The 15,993-nt window shown below is 34.4% G+C and overlaps 1 protein-coding gene across 2 annotated transcripts in view; it reads right to left on the reverse strand.

Annotated features, from left to right (window-relative positions):
• The window catches only part of LOC134527395 (G-patch domain and KOW motifs-containing protein-like), a 73,153-nt gene that overhangs the window by 9,900 nt on the left and 47,260 nt on the right, over window positions 1-15,993 (reverse strand). The window lies entirely within an intron of this gene.

The raw sequence follows: 15,993 nt of genomic DNA on the forward strand, positions 1-15,993 counted from the left end.
TTAAGTGAAAGATTGGTTAAGTCAGCTACAATAATTACATGGAAAAATTTTGTTAAAATATTTAAATCATGAAATATATATATATATATATTTTAATTATGGAGCTAACCAACTTAACCTAATCTATCTTAACCTAACCAACGATCCTTTCATTTTGTTCCTATTCACCTTATTTTACACAACCTGCTACTTTCCATTTTGATCCAAAGACTTTTTGTGAACTGCAAAATACAGTGAAATCCATTGCAATTTATTTTGCGAAATACTTGAATCCTTTTTTTAAATGCTGTATTCCCAATTTAGTGAGTGAATAAGCTAATGTTTACATATTTGAACCTTAATAGCCAAGAAAATTGTATTTTTGGTCAGCAATATTAGAAACACAATTTTTGCTAATTCCATCTGGAATGTTAAGGGGCCCATCTAGTCAGGGTGTATGTGTGTTAGTAAGGTGGGATGATAAGGTTGAAGCTCATTGGTGCTTCTAGCACAGTATCGCCTCTAAGCAAAAGGCTCTGAACTGGTGCACAGTCTTCTCGTTGTCCATAGGACAACTGTGAAATTTTATCAGTGACAATAATATTATATGGCATAGAAATGTAGGTAAAGGTGTAATGCAAGTCCCTTAAGTGCTTTCAAGTATCAGTCCTGGTTTTTTTATGTCTAAAAATTCCTCTGAAAACAATCCTTTTAGCCATAATAAATTTACTAAAAGTACAGTTTAAAAACTTAATCCGAAATCAAAAGTAATTTTCGGCTTTCAGCAAATTCTTAAATGCTTTTCGTAAACAGACCTCACTCGGATATCTTGAGTACTTTTAAATCACATTTTTTCCTGAAGCTCTGCAAACCGTGTGTGCGCCCAGGTAGACGAGGCACTTAAACAATTATTTACCTTTTTTATATTTAATTTTGAGACGCGACATCTTTTTTGCCATAGATATGCACAGCAAAGAACGTGCTACTTGATCACATGGTGGTTCAATTGTGACTATCGATTTACATGCCGTTGAAACTATGAAGATTACTTCTTTAAATGCCAATATCAATAGAGTGTTCATGTTTTGTGGTGCTGTAGTCCATGAATAAAGACGTTTGTTTATTTATTCCCACTTCTGATGCATGTGACGAGAATAATACAAATTATATTTTGTTTTCAAGTTTTAAATGATAAATATTCCATATTTTTAACTGTTTATGTGATTTGTTCCATTCTGTTTAGCGAGACAGTAACGGGGAAAAAAAAAAAACTTCAAATACTTGTTGCATGTTTAAAACATTGCTTATTATTTATGTTTTTGATTATGAAGGCCCAATAATCCTATAAAAAAAGACTATTTTTATCGCACAAATGGCTTAATCTCAGCAGTAAACGTTGGTATATGCTATACCAAGTGTTTATAAGCAAACAAATATTCGTTACTTCAAAGTGTTAGTATTTGAGGTCAAATCAAATACCAATAATTTATTATTCGTATCTGAAAATTTGAATATTCGCACAGGCCTAGTAATTTGTGTGTTTGTCATACATTAACGTCTACTGTTAAGGTTAGGTCATTTGTGCAATATCAATACCCTTTTTTGACATTTTAATGGGACTTCATAAACAAAAACGTAAACAATAAGAAAACATTTTTAACATTCAACAAGTATTCAAAGTTACAGTCCTGCTAAACAGTTACGGAAAATTTGTGTGAACGATTTACAACACTGCATATTTGTGACATTTCAGACTTGAAATCACAAATTAATGTCAACAAACATGGATTACAACACCACAAAACACGGACACTCCATTACGATGACAATTAAAAGAAGTGAATGCCAAAGTTTCAACGGCATATAAATCAAAATGTACAATCAGTCTAACACCATGTGACACAGTAGCAACTTACTTGTATGTATCTAAGACAAAACAGACGTTGTGACTAATTAAAAAAAATTTCAGATATCAGATGGAATTAGCAGAAAATGTATTTATAATGTTCCTGAAATAAAATACATTTTACATGGTTGTCATTAATAACAAAAATGTGTGTGTGAATAAATAAGTTTTAAATATGTAAATATGAGCTATTTCAACAATTATTTGGAAACATGACATAAAAAAAAATCACAATTTTTTTTTGTAAAATGGATTGAGTTTCACAAAACATTGAGGTTCCCGTGAGTTCCTGAAAATTTTTGGAATACTATACAGAGTAACAGGTTAGTTAGGTCAAGTTAGGTTAGCTGTATAATTAAAAACATAATATTTTACACAATTTTACACTTTAGTATAGTGATGGGTCGATTCGGATTCCGAAATTAGTTGTTCCATCGATTCCACTATAATCGTAGGATTCAGAATACAATGGTTTTGGAATCAACCGTGACCAATTCCTGCATTGTTTTTGTAAGTTTGCAAAATACATTTCCTACGCAACATAAGAAAAAATAAAGAAATTGGATGCATATATAAATCTTAAGCTACATTATAACCTCTTATTAACGTAACCAGGATTTACAATTTCTGGTGATTAACAAATTTATTTGCTGGCACCACCATTTTCCCTACAGTATAAATGCATTACACACTTTCCCGCCTTAAGCGAAAGCATTTCCAGCAAATTACGTTGCAACAGCACTGCATTTAATAGTAAACCTTCAGAAATGTTTAGACAGTACTATAAAAGTTAAAAGAAAATAATGTAAATTTTATTTATCAAACATTATTTACTTGATCACTGCAGCTACATTTGCCATTGTAAAGATGTAATAACTTTGTGCCACCTGCCATGAACCAAAACTTTGGTGATGTGAACGTAAAGATTAAGTTGTTTCATATCTCTCCTCTTTAAACTTTACAGAATTATTAATGAAATAAGTTTTAATGAGATTTCACAATAATTCACAGTGGATTACTGGACCCATATTAAAATAAGTTTAAAAGGAAACATAACCAAATTGCTGCAAATACGGCATCCTTGTATATGTTCAGCGATGCTCTTTTTACATTAGAAATATTTTGGAAAGGCAAATGGCAGCACTGAATTCCTTAACACTGCTGCTGAAACGTTTGTAACGTTTTCTATTACTAAACATAAAAAATCTTTTGAAAGTAGTTGCGTTAGTTTAAAAGAATTGTTTCCGATAAATATCCTAAATGAATTAAATGTTACTATGAAATTATTTGAAAAATTTAAATAAAATGGTTTAAGAAAATCTCACCACAAAAAGTGGTTGTGAATAACTGCAAGAATGGATGGATTTATTGTTTTCACCGAGTGAGATAATTAAGTTCTAGTTGATATATTAAAAAGTAAGCATCTCTGACATTTTATTTAATGTGGTGTATATTTGTTTATTATTCTTTCCATCATAGTGAGATAATAAAGTTTATTTTTACATTTTCACCCTGATCCCTTGAAATATGTAAAAACATGGTTCTATTGTAATTTTATTTGGATCATTATTTAGTTACACTTAAAAATAACATTCTTAACCTAACCGTACAAACCCTTTTTTTGCAATAAATACATTGGTGTGATAATGTAAGATTTGTAAAGTTTGTAAGTTATAAAATTATTTCTAAATTACGTCTTAGACATATTTGATTTTGGCAGTGTTTGAGCACGTGTTTCGTCTAACTGTATTCAAGGTTAAAATGCCTAATTTGTGCTTGAAATTCAAGGTAGCAGTAACTGAGGGTAATGAACATGCTTTTTAAAATCATGTAAGTTGTATATAATGTTAATTTGTGCACAGAAAATGAAACGTAATGGAATTATATTTTTGAAATCATAAACAACCTTTTTCCTGAGTATATTATTCTCTTAAATGTCGTCAGAAAAAAAATTTGTAATTGCAATTGGATTCGAAGAATTGACCCTTTAATTTTAGAATAAAAAATGGAATAGGAATCGGCATATTTTAGGAATCAGCCCAATGTTAAATTAGTATTATTTCTTTAATTTCCCAGAAGACACTACACTACACTACAGATTTACTTTCTTCTCCCTATTTATTTGATAAATTAAGTAAAAAAAATATTTTTTGTGGGATTATAATGCTCATTATTATTATTATTATTTGGTTCCAATATTCATACTGAGAATGATTTGGTATTCATATATGATTTACACAGGCCTAATAATATATAATATTGCATATATCACTAATATTAGTATCAATAATAGTGATACTTTTAGCATAGATATTGTAAATAATGGTATCACAAAATCAGCACTGTATCTATCGACACTGCAAAAATTGACAGTAAAAGTGCTTAAAACAACATGCTGCAGAAATATAGAAGTTGGGAACAGACTGTAAATATTACGAATAACCATTAACATTTAATTAAAAACTTAAATGAGAAAATATTGATATAATATTGAGAACATTACTATAGGCAATATATTATTCTATACCAGAGGTGCCACTGGTTTCTAACTTAAATCCTGGTCTCAGCCCTAAAAAACCCCCTGGAAATCCTGGAAACAAAGTCGAAATCCAGTTGTAATGACGTCGTCATATACTTTGAATTCGGCGCGGTGTAGTTGTCACCCTTCCTACCCATTCCCCCTACTTTCCCCTTTAGATACGTCACGATTTCTTCTCCTTCCAACTGATAATTGATCCCCCACCCTTCAGGTTTTCGGCGCTTGCACTGTTCCCCTTTTGGGGCGCTGCTTTCGAGGATTTTCGGCGCTGGGTCTCGAGGCCTTTTTAGCTGTAGCTACCGACAGGGTCGGGTCACTTTGCATTTTAGCAGCATGTAGTTCCTTTTGTAACTCTTTAAGGCCGTCCCTGGTCCAGCGACTTGATAGGGAATTGTAGGTTAAAAAGTGTTTTCTACATCTTCTACAATTTTTCAAATAAAAATTTAGTACTTGGCTTGTTTGCTGCAGTTTTACAACAGAAATCATCTGTCAGATTAATATTGTAGAAAAAATATTGATAAGTATTTTATTTTACGTTTTTAAAATTAAGGAAAACCGAAAAAGTGGTCTAAAAAACAGGCTGTAAGATATACAAATATTTAGAGTCTGCAGAATTTTTCCTTTTAAAGTAAAAATAAAAAAAGTAAGCGGTGGCATACTGCTAACTTTATTAGAACAAGAAATACGTATTTCGTATTTTGCATTTTCAGCTATTTTTTCTGGCCGCGAGTAGGTTCACTTGCGCCTGTCTTGCGCGCGGGAGCGTGCAGCCGGCTGCCGTGTTGCCATTACTTCGGACCCATCCTCTGCTAACGGAATCTGACCCCACCTCCTCCGTGCCAGTAAATAATCAGCATGGTGCGGAGTACTGTGTCAACGACGAGAAGAAAGCTAAGAACAGTGCTATCAATTCAGAGATGGATGGATGTGCTGCGAAAAGCGAAAGGTTTGAAGAGAAGGTGAACCCAAATTTTTTATAGTTTTAATTATTTCTTCCATTTACTGTAAAGTGTGTTTGGGGAAAAAATATTTTGTGCCCTAATGTGCTTTACAAAAACTTCCAATTTTTTCAATTTGAAATGTAATCAAGTGACGCTTTGCAAACTAAACTATCCTGATTCAAGAAATGCGTTTATTTTTATGTAAAGATAAGTTAGGCAAAAAATCCTCAGCTTAAAAGTAAGAGTAAACAAACAGTTCTACGTGGAAAATTAGATTTGGTAAGCATTAAAACAAGTTAATTTTCAACCGACTTAAAAAAAGGAGGTTCTCAATTCGGTTGTATTGTTTTCATTCACGTGAGTACTATACTGTCCAAGCCAAATTGTTAGTTACAATTAGCCAACTTTTAAATTAATTGCTGCTTATAAAAAATATTGTGCCTTACAATTCAATATATATTATTTCAGTTCCTATGTGTAAGACTTAAAAAATTAACATGGCTACGTTGGGGAATTCAACCCATATTCAGCGGCAAACTTAATTTCATAGCACCATTCGTTACTCCGTCAATAATTTTTACTTAATTCGTCTACCCTGAGAATCTCAGTGCACTAGCTCTGAGATAGCAAAAATTTGGACATAGTTTCTCTCTTTCCACCCCCCCCCCCCCTCCTTTTTTGTTGGAGTTCAAGACAATGTGAACCAAAAGTGGAAACTTGAAACTTGTACATTAGATAGGTTAAATATATTTTACATATTTTGGAACAACTTAGATCCACTGTGCGAAAAGTTTCATAATAGATTTCATACTTGCATGCTAAGGTTTACATTAAATAAAAAGCTCAGTAGATTAAGCAGCCGGTAGGTACATATACCATTGTATTATTACATAACATTTTAAGTTGTTCTGTTCTTCGGAGGAGAAAGAATAATTGTAAATTTCTAGACGACTTTCTGAATGTAACTTAAAGATAAATCCCTTTATCAGGCATTATTTTGTTTTTACTTAGGAAGCTATATTGAATGAATCCACATAGCAATGAGACAACAGTTTGAAAATCTTATTAGTTGCCTAAAAATGAGTATTTTATTTAATTTTAGTATACCAATATTAGTCACAAAAAAATGGAAAATGTATTGTGGTGTGCGGATATTCGTAAACACGAATAGTTGCGCAGTTATTTATGAACTATTCACATTCGGAAGTCGAATATCAAAGATTAAAATTGCTAATATTTACAGGCACATCTGTAGTTGCTGGTTGTTACTCAGGTGAAGCCAAACTTCTCTTTTTTTCTTAAGATATTATAGTCGTCATTGCTTATTTGCCGATATACAGTAGACTCTTAATCATACGACACTTCACGATTCCAGGTAAAAGCATCGTTATTGTCATTTGGACTAGTTTTGACCATCCCCGATCTAACCTAATAAAAACATTTTTTTTTCTTGAATCCGTATTCAACCTTCTCTAGCACGAAAATAATACACTGTTGTATCTAACTATTTATTTCCCTTAATAGATGGCTGTCTTATGAAAAAACACTGATAACCTACAAGTACATGTAGGACCTGAATTGATACCAAAACAAGCCGTGACACGTGCCCGTTCGTCTGGCAGCTAGCATCTACGGGAACAATATCAGCATTCAAATAATGCAGGGTATATTTCACGCAATGTTACCTCACACACTGTGTGTATGGCAGTCCTCACCGCCGCTATGTGCCCAGTCGTATTGTGACGCTCCCAGGGCCGGCGCGTCCATATTGGCGAACTAGGCAACCGCCTAGGGCGCCAAATAGCTGGGGGCGGCGTAGCACGACATACAACAGCTCATATAATATGTTTAACGATTATTGAAAATAGATGAAAATGGATTTTTGTAACAGTTTGGAATGTTTATATTGATATAAGTCATTATTTAAAGTCCATGGTGACCTGTTTATGATTTGTAATAAGAAAAAGAAAAAAACAAGCCTGCTTACATTTGATTGTTGACAAAATCTTAGGCTTACGTGATGTATTTTGAGGCAAGGAAAAATTTTTTGGGGGTGTCCGGGGGGGGGGGGGGGGGAGCTTAAGGTTTTTCGCCTAGGGCGCCAATTTACCTTGCACCGGCCCTGGAAGCTCCGCAAAAACGGTTGCTTTTTTCGTTATGATAATAATACGTAGAGACCCCGAAAAATGGTGAAGCACGAAATTCACGAAATAACGCGAAAATTTGATACTTTAAACGAATTTTGCGACTTTTCTTTGATTTCGACATAGTCGCGAAATTCACGCTTTTTCGCACAAAATAATGCCCTTATGTCGCAAGTTCTATTTATTTACGCCATCATAAACATAGACGTGAAATAAAAATAGACTAAAAGACTATTGCCGTGATATTATCTTTGTTTTGACACGTTACTGAAATTCACGTATTTCTATTACTCTGTTTACAAGCAGTACATATTGCCATCGCAAATGAAAACAAAATGTAACAAATGTCAACAATCGATATGTGCGCACTACCAACCAAAAAAAATTGACTCCACAGTTTTCGTGTTTTGAATAATGGTCGTTTCTGCCGCAAGGCGCACTGGTGTCGATTTTTATAACCTAATTTATCGCATGGAGCTAAGATGGCAGTCATTTTTGCGTGCACATATCTTAGAGGTGGGTTGTTACAGCAATTTTCGGTATCTGTTCCAACCTGATACTGATACAGTAATGTACCTAGTTACAAGTCTCTGATATTTTTGTATCAGAGCAGTAGCGGTGTCAGGAAGCGAAAAGGTATCAGCATTCTCGTTACAGGGTACACATCCTCCGTGCCGTCATCACCAGCGTAAAAAGGTATCTGTGTCTCTGATACATTATTTATCATGCCCGGTAATTCTCTACCTCTGTTACTCTCATGCCCGCCTGATACAGCCAGAATCAATCATATCAACATTCACTGCAGTTCGTCCTGGCCGTGTATCACCATGTACATTGTTGCGGGCTGTCATGCTTTGTAGTTAGTATCTTTATAGTGAAATAAGGAATGGATAAGTGCAAGAAAAAGACTTCATTTGTGTGGAATTGTTTTATGGAAAATAATGAGTTTGCTAATTGTAATTTGTGTAAACAAAAACTGAGTTATAAATCATCATCGACTAATCTGAAGAAACATTTGAAATGTAAACATTGATATAGTATGCTCACTAATGTACGTATCTGTTTTTTTTTATTTTTAATTTTTGATAAAATCGTAATCTTTTAATGTATGAAAACACTAGTTACTAATCGTTTTCGAAAAAAAAAAGTCCATATGTTGATTACATCTGTTATTAGTGTCAACTGAGAATTTATTTGCATTTTCATAGCTTTTAGGTGCACAAATATAAATATTATATCTTGTATTAATGTACTTTTTAATATTAAAATTTCATTAGTTTTATTATTGAACGAGACTGTGCACGCACTGCTTACTGAGCGTACTTTGATGTGGGACAATAACCAAACGACTCATAACAATTACGCTTTGCGCCTCTCCTTCAACGCCTTCCCCTGCACTTCCTCTCCTACATTATTTCCCTTCTTTATCCCTTATTCGTCGTTCCTGCTCCCTCCCCTTTCACAAGCTCCGCCCAAGTGACCGTCATCTGCGATCGGGTTCTGCGCACATTGGCCGTGGTGTTGTTCCAGGCGAATTCTGAACTGATACTAAAGTACTTGATACTTTTCAAGTGTACTCGTTTGCCGTTCCTGATACAGTCGCGTATCAGTGTTAAAGTATCAGGTTGATACTTTTCGATCCACCTCTAACATATCTATGAGTGTTTACAAATACCGTCCACATTTTGTAAGTTTTGTGATAGAATTGAATTTATGATTAAGATACCGAAAACTTAGACAATGTTTCATCGCGAAGGAGAGATCAAATCGGATGGATTTTATATTTTTGATCAGCGGGACAAAATTATGATGTGCAAGTTTTAAAACGTGCGGGTTGATTGGACACACAAAAAAAGTTCAAAAAGCATGTGGCAAATGACACACAAAACAAAACAGAAAAGACAATTATTTTGTCAAGCAAATTCTACCGTGTCTAAACTAATCTCAATAGGTGACAGCGTGAATAAAGCAAACAAGCTTGAAAGTGCAGAAAACAAGAATTTGTTTCTGATTTTGTTAATATGATGCTGTAAGTTAACATTCCTTTGGAAAAAGCTGATCATCCAGCTATTAGGGAATGGTGTAACTAACACCCATGTTGAAGGTTAGCCTTATTTATTTAGAAATGTTTTCCCCCTCTAATAAAATTTCATAAGCATATGTAGGTCTACAATATTATCGATTAACTTACTTTTAGGCCCAACTTACCTTTACTTCAAATAAATATGCAAGTAACTCAGATTAACAAACACATAAATAGGATGGATTGCATTGTGAAATGGTGAGCACACCACAAGATATTTTTGATGATTGATTGATGGTTTGACTCTGTAATCCAGCAGTAATCTTGAAAAGGTTAGGTTAGGCTTAGAATTGTTTTGAGTAAATTAGCCCATTAATATTTTCAGCGATAACCTTATAAATGCTTCCTATTTATAAATATATGGTAAGTTATGTATAATTTTAGGTGCAGGGGATTTGCCATCAGCCAAAACTCTTGGAGAAACTTATGTCCCAAAAATTGGCCAGGCAAATAAGGAAGCAGTAAGGCACGGTGTTGAAGACAAACAGATTGTATTCTTGTGTGATGAAACGACAGACAAAGTGGGCCGATGTAAGGCAGAGTCTGCTACTTTGTAGTGCCTATCCGCTATGAGGTTTTTTTTACACCGCCAATGGCATAATTTTTTCACAATTTTTTGGGGTCTCTACAGATTGCTTATTTTTACACCGATTTTTTGCACCGCTTGCTTATTTTTACACCGATTTTTTGCACTGCTTTTGTCATTTTTTTACACCGAAATGAGCCAGTTTTATTTACCATTTTCTGGGGTCCCTATATAATACGTGGAAGTAAAAATGGCAGTTACAGTTATAGACTCTGGTTTCTACCTACTGATTACTTTTTGGTAACCAATGAACGTTTTAAGATAAACACGTTTTAAATAGCGAAACTAAACAGATTTACATACAAACACATTTATAAATATACGCGTTACAAGATGATAACACCATCTCTTAGCACTCGCCACCCACGACCGTGCTACCACATTCGTGAAATGTCAGCCTTCACGTGACACTCCTGGAAAGAGATCTACAGAACTATCAGGAGATTGCCGCTACTTTTGGGCAGCTGGAGGAATGTCTGCCTCAAGTGTAATGGGTATGTACGTGTGAGGACGCCCAGTGACAACACGAAACGAAGCGCTGAATCTCAACAGTAGACCGTCGACCTTGGGTAGCTAACACAAGCTGGCTGGTAGTATAGTTCTCTTGAGAGGATCTCAACACGCGGCACCCATGAGTGCAACAAGTTATTTTCCAGCCTACTTCCTTCAAATTTTACAAATTCTCAACTCTCCCCCCACCCCCTCCGTTATTCATTGCTGGCATGGAATTTGGATTTTGATTTTAATTTTAATTTTAAAAAGTACAAGACTGCACTTTTTAATATTTATATATGAGAAATGTGCATATTAATGATGTTCACATTGCTTCAATAGGTTAATAAACATGGTACAATTTTACTTTGTCTGCAAAAGTTAATATAGTATTACTATTTTCACTACATGTATTCTGTATTGTTATGTATCTATCTAAGTGAAAATGTAAGATAATTTTTCGACCTTGAAATTATTCGCAATAAATAAAACAAAATTCCTGTTCGATTCAAAATTTTCGACCACCAAAATACACTATTCGCACAATCCTATAATGTAATAAGATTTGTGTAGTGAAATATGTGTACATGTGATTTGCATAAGTTTTCTTAACGCTACTACTACGATGGTTTTTTTTTTAAAATTTAGTTTCGGCAAAGACAACTTTCCAAGAAAATGATAGAGAATGGAGAAAAAAAAAAACTAGCTATTGCCATAGGGAACGTAGAAAATGATACACCACATATTAGTGTCGTATGGAACGGCGGCTGGAATAAGAGGACTGACTGACATAGTTTCAATTTAAGTGGAGTGGTGAGTTATCTTCCTGTTTACACCAATGCTTACTCTATAGTCTGTTGTTCATAAAATAAAATATTTCAGTACTTACAACATCCAGTCAAAATGTGCATATTAAAATTTTTTTTCTTTTGAAGAATTGCATTATCAGAGCCGAAACAAACCAACTCTTGTACCTGGGAGTGAAAAGGAAGTATTGCTTCGCATGCGAATTTGCAATACTCAGAGACAAAAAGGTGAATGAACATCTTTTCTTTAAAAACTATAGTGGTCCAAGAACTGTAATGGAACAAACTATAATAGTAGAAGGGTTCTGCGGGAGTGTTGAGCAGCACTTGTTAAAATACTTACTTTGGTGACGGAGATTCAGTGTTTACTCTAGAATAAAGCAGCGAGTTCCTTACGGAAGGGAAGTCATAAAAATTGAGTGTGCAAACCACATTGTAAAAAAACCATTTTCACAAATTTTCCAGAAATATGTCATTTCCACCATCTGCGCGTCGTTTGCTTGAATCAAGCATAGTAAGATTAAAATCCGGCGATACGCTAGAAAAGCAATCGAAATTGCTGGAACAACTCTTGTTCGTACATCTATAGTTCGATTGAAACTTGACATAAAAAATGGTCCTCATCATGTATTCGGTTGTCACGAAAACTGCCGTGTAGAATACTGAAAAAGAAAAAAAATACCAATGAAAATTTTGTGACATTTGTGAAAGAGTCTGGGATTATGGAAGCTATTGAAAAGGCTCTTGATCCTATGGTAATTAAATCTGATAGACTCGTACTTAACAAAACTAAAAATCAGGTTGAGCGATATATGAGTATGTTAGCTAAGTTTTCAGATGGAAAACGGGTAAACTTTGCTAAAATAGGCTCTTATCACGCTCGTTGTATGGGAGCTGCACTGGCCCATGTCAAAGGTCCTAGGTGGCACTTCATCCCATGGAAAAACAAATTTGGTCGAAGCCCAGGAAAATACTTCCAAACAGTTTTAAAAATTAGCTGTCTCCAGTATGAAGATGGCCCTCCAAATAAAAAGAGACGACCAAACAACACTCCTGGTCCTGATTTGGAGTATGGTCCAAGTGCTAAAGACATTTTGTGTCCTGAAGACGTGTTGAGTCCTGAAGAACTTGATACAAAGATGAAGTTTATCCTCGAAAACCTGAATCGGGATGCAACAACATTAAAAAATATTCATGAGTTGGAAAAAAGGAAGTAAACACGAGAACACTAAATGGAGGGATGCTTCTATGAACAGACTTACAGCATATAGTTTCAGTTTTGTGGTAAAAAGAACACATACATCCTGTCACTGTCTAGTAAAATAAATTTTGTATCACAGGGAGATAAATTCCAAAGCCGTTCAGTTTGGACGAGTTAACGAAAATGTGGCTAAGAATATGTATTCCAAACTAAAAAATGTTGAAGTCGAAAATTGTGGCTTTTTTTTTTTGTACACCTAAGCTTTTCATTTCTCGGAATATCTCCAGATGTACTAGTGGCAGACGATGGTTTGCTGGAAGTTAAATGCTTATTTTCAGCTGGGGACGATAAATTAAAGGACTATATTTCAAAAAAGAAAAAAAAAAAAAACGTTTATCGAAGAAAAACTTGGAGATTTGAGTCTAAAGAAAACTTTTTTTTTTTTTTTTTTTTAACCAGATTCAAGGTCACCTTGGCGTCTGCAGTAGAAATTATTACGACTTTGTAGTTCATACGAAAAATGATTTCCATGTTGAAAGAATTTTGTTCGACAAAGAAATTTGGGAAAAACTCATGCTGTCAAAGCTACAACAGTTTTTTGCGGAGTGCTTACTTCCAGAGATAGCAGATCCATTAAATACCCGAAGACTAAATGCGCGAGAGCCTGACTTTGTAAAAGAAGCTCAAAAATCACTAAAGAAAAACATAAAACAGATTACTTCAGTTTTGGTTTCCTAAATGTTATGCATGTTTTCTTCTGTTTTTGACAGAGTCCTAATATAACAGTGTATATAATATTATGATAATATTTTGATTGTAAAAGCAATACAATTTTTTTTTTAGAATTTGGGTTATCAAACACATATTTTATGTTTATTTGTAGATTAAATTCGAACTTATTATAAATTTATATAGACACCTCTTTTACTAAAGTAATATTATGTGTATCGTAGCAGTGAAAGTGCTTGAAGGACTATAATTTCTCTGTTTAAAAACGATGTCAACATGTTCATTTCAATCTTTAATGTTATGCTAAATTATATGTAATTAATATATTTATTTAAATAGTACACATATGGTATAAATTTTTTAATGGTGTCTTTCAAAGGTATCATTAATGTACATACATAAAAACTATCTGTGTGAACTCTCTGTAAAATTACACAAAAAAACTCTGGCCAGAGTAGCATTGTTTAATACAGCATTAAATTTTGTATAGTGTTTGTTCCTGTACATTTCAGGAAGTATTTAAGACATTACTTTATTAAAGTATTTAGTACAATTAAAAAAAAGTTATTTCTTATCGAGTGAAAGGTTTTCTAATCGATTAGAGTTATAAGACTGGGAATTATTTTTTTATTGTTTTCGGTTTATGCTCGAAATTAGACCACAAAATCATACCCGGGCCGAGATTATACATCAGAATCTCTCGCTATAAGCCACTCTTCAAATAGTAACTAAATCCCAAATAAATAAATTGTTTCAGCGAAGAAATTGTAGTTGACAACTGTTTAATTGAAAAGGTATGTAAAATAGCACGCGCACAGCATGTGAAGGCCGTGGATCCCGGTGGAGCTGGTGTCTGGCCGCGAGGAAACATATCGGGTGGCAGGGAGGCAGATAACCAAGGCACTGAGACAGCGGCCAGCGCGCGACTGACGACTTGGCAACCCCGCGCGCGTAGTAAGCCTCGCCGCAGCCGAGCGCTGCATATTCGCGACACCCGCGCGCTCTACCGGATAACGACTGACAGGACTGGCTCTTGTATCCCGTTAAGTCAGTTAGGGGTACGGTGCTGGCGGGCTCTCAACATGGTAAGCTTCTTCGCAGAACTTGGGTTTGTGTGCTTGGGCACCAACAGGTTGTGGCTCTGTTCTTAACGTCAAGTGATCGTTATGTAGCTTTTTGAAATTTCTTCTAAATTATTTGTTTCGGCTTGCCACTTGGAAATTACGTTTGGAAGTTTGCAATAGGTTAACCATGTCAAGTAGTCTCGTGGTACGTACGGTTTTGTGGTTAAATAATTTTTCAATTCTTTTCTCTTTTTTTTTTGGTTGTAACTGTATCTTGCTTTGCCAGTTCTATATTGTTGTCTGGTCTACGTTAATAGTTTAAGCCATTTGAGGCATGATGCTCTGTATCTATTTGACCCTTTCTCTTTTTGACATTCACAGCTGGCTAGCTTTGCTTTGCGAGAGTCCGATTGCGGGACTTGATGATGATAATAATAATAATACTTTCATGTTATGCTTATAATTTTGTACAAGTATTGAATGTTACAGTTACAGGGATCAGTATTATACAGTATTATCAGTATTATATGTGAATTATTCAACTATGTATTTTGTGAAAGAACTATTTGTATCTATTTATAATGTACCTATTTACAGTTGAAAGGATAGTATTTAAAGAAGACGTAAAGATAAAATTTAACTTTGGTTGTACCTACAATAACACACCTCTAGTAGCCATTCCTAATCCAGCTTAGGACTTTGTCATTTGTTTTCAGGTACATATTTTGTGAGGGTACTTTTTATAGTTTATCCATGCATGGGTTGGAGGTAGGGATGGGGCGACCGAATCCAATATCCGCCGAATCCTAGGGATTCGAAGCTTCGGCAGGTCTGATATAGGATTCGTCAAAGGATTCGGTTTTTTACTATTTACGAAGAAAAAAAATACAGTGAAACTCGCTTATGAGGTCCCGCAGGGTAGGTTTTTCCGTATAAAGCGTTTAAATTGCCCAGGGTCTCATCGTTTACGCCATTAAATGTGTGATATAAAGTCCCGTTAAATTTTTTTATGAAAGTTCCTGTCTCAAATAGTAATGGCGCACGTAAATATGAAGAAAAGACAAATGAACAACAACATACGAAGAAATATGGATGATGTACCATAACTACAGTACAAACCCAATAGTCGTTTTAAGATAATTACCATTAAAAGAACTAAAGATTCTTTGTAGATACCATAGTTACTACAGAAGCAGATAGCTACAACATTTGCACTATAGTTACCGTAACAATCGAGATGTATATTTACCGTGATAGTAATGTATTATTTATTTATGACATTAAATTAAAGAACATTGTGGAAAAAAAAAGGATGTTAAATTTTGATATGTACGGTTGGTACATGTTTCTAAGAAATAATGCGATCTGAAAGAATGCAGTACTACAACGAAAAGTGAAAATGGTACTCGTGGATGTTTAGGTGATTTTTAGGTTATGGCAGTCTCTTTCGTTTTTCAGTAATATCGGCCGAAAAATAACAAGCGTATCGGAAGTCGGCAGAAATACAGATTCAACTAAATATT

This window comes from Bacillus rossius, chromosome 1 (genome assembly GCF_032445375.1).
Source record: "Bacillus rossius redtenbacheri isolate Brsri chromosome 1, Brsri_v3, whole genome shotgun sequence".
Taxonomy (NCBI): Eukaryota; Metazoa; Arthropoda; class Insecta; order Phasmatodea; family Bacillidae; genus Bacillus; species Bacillus rossius.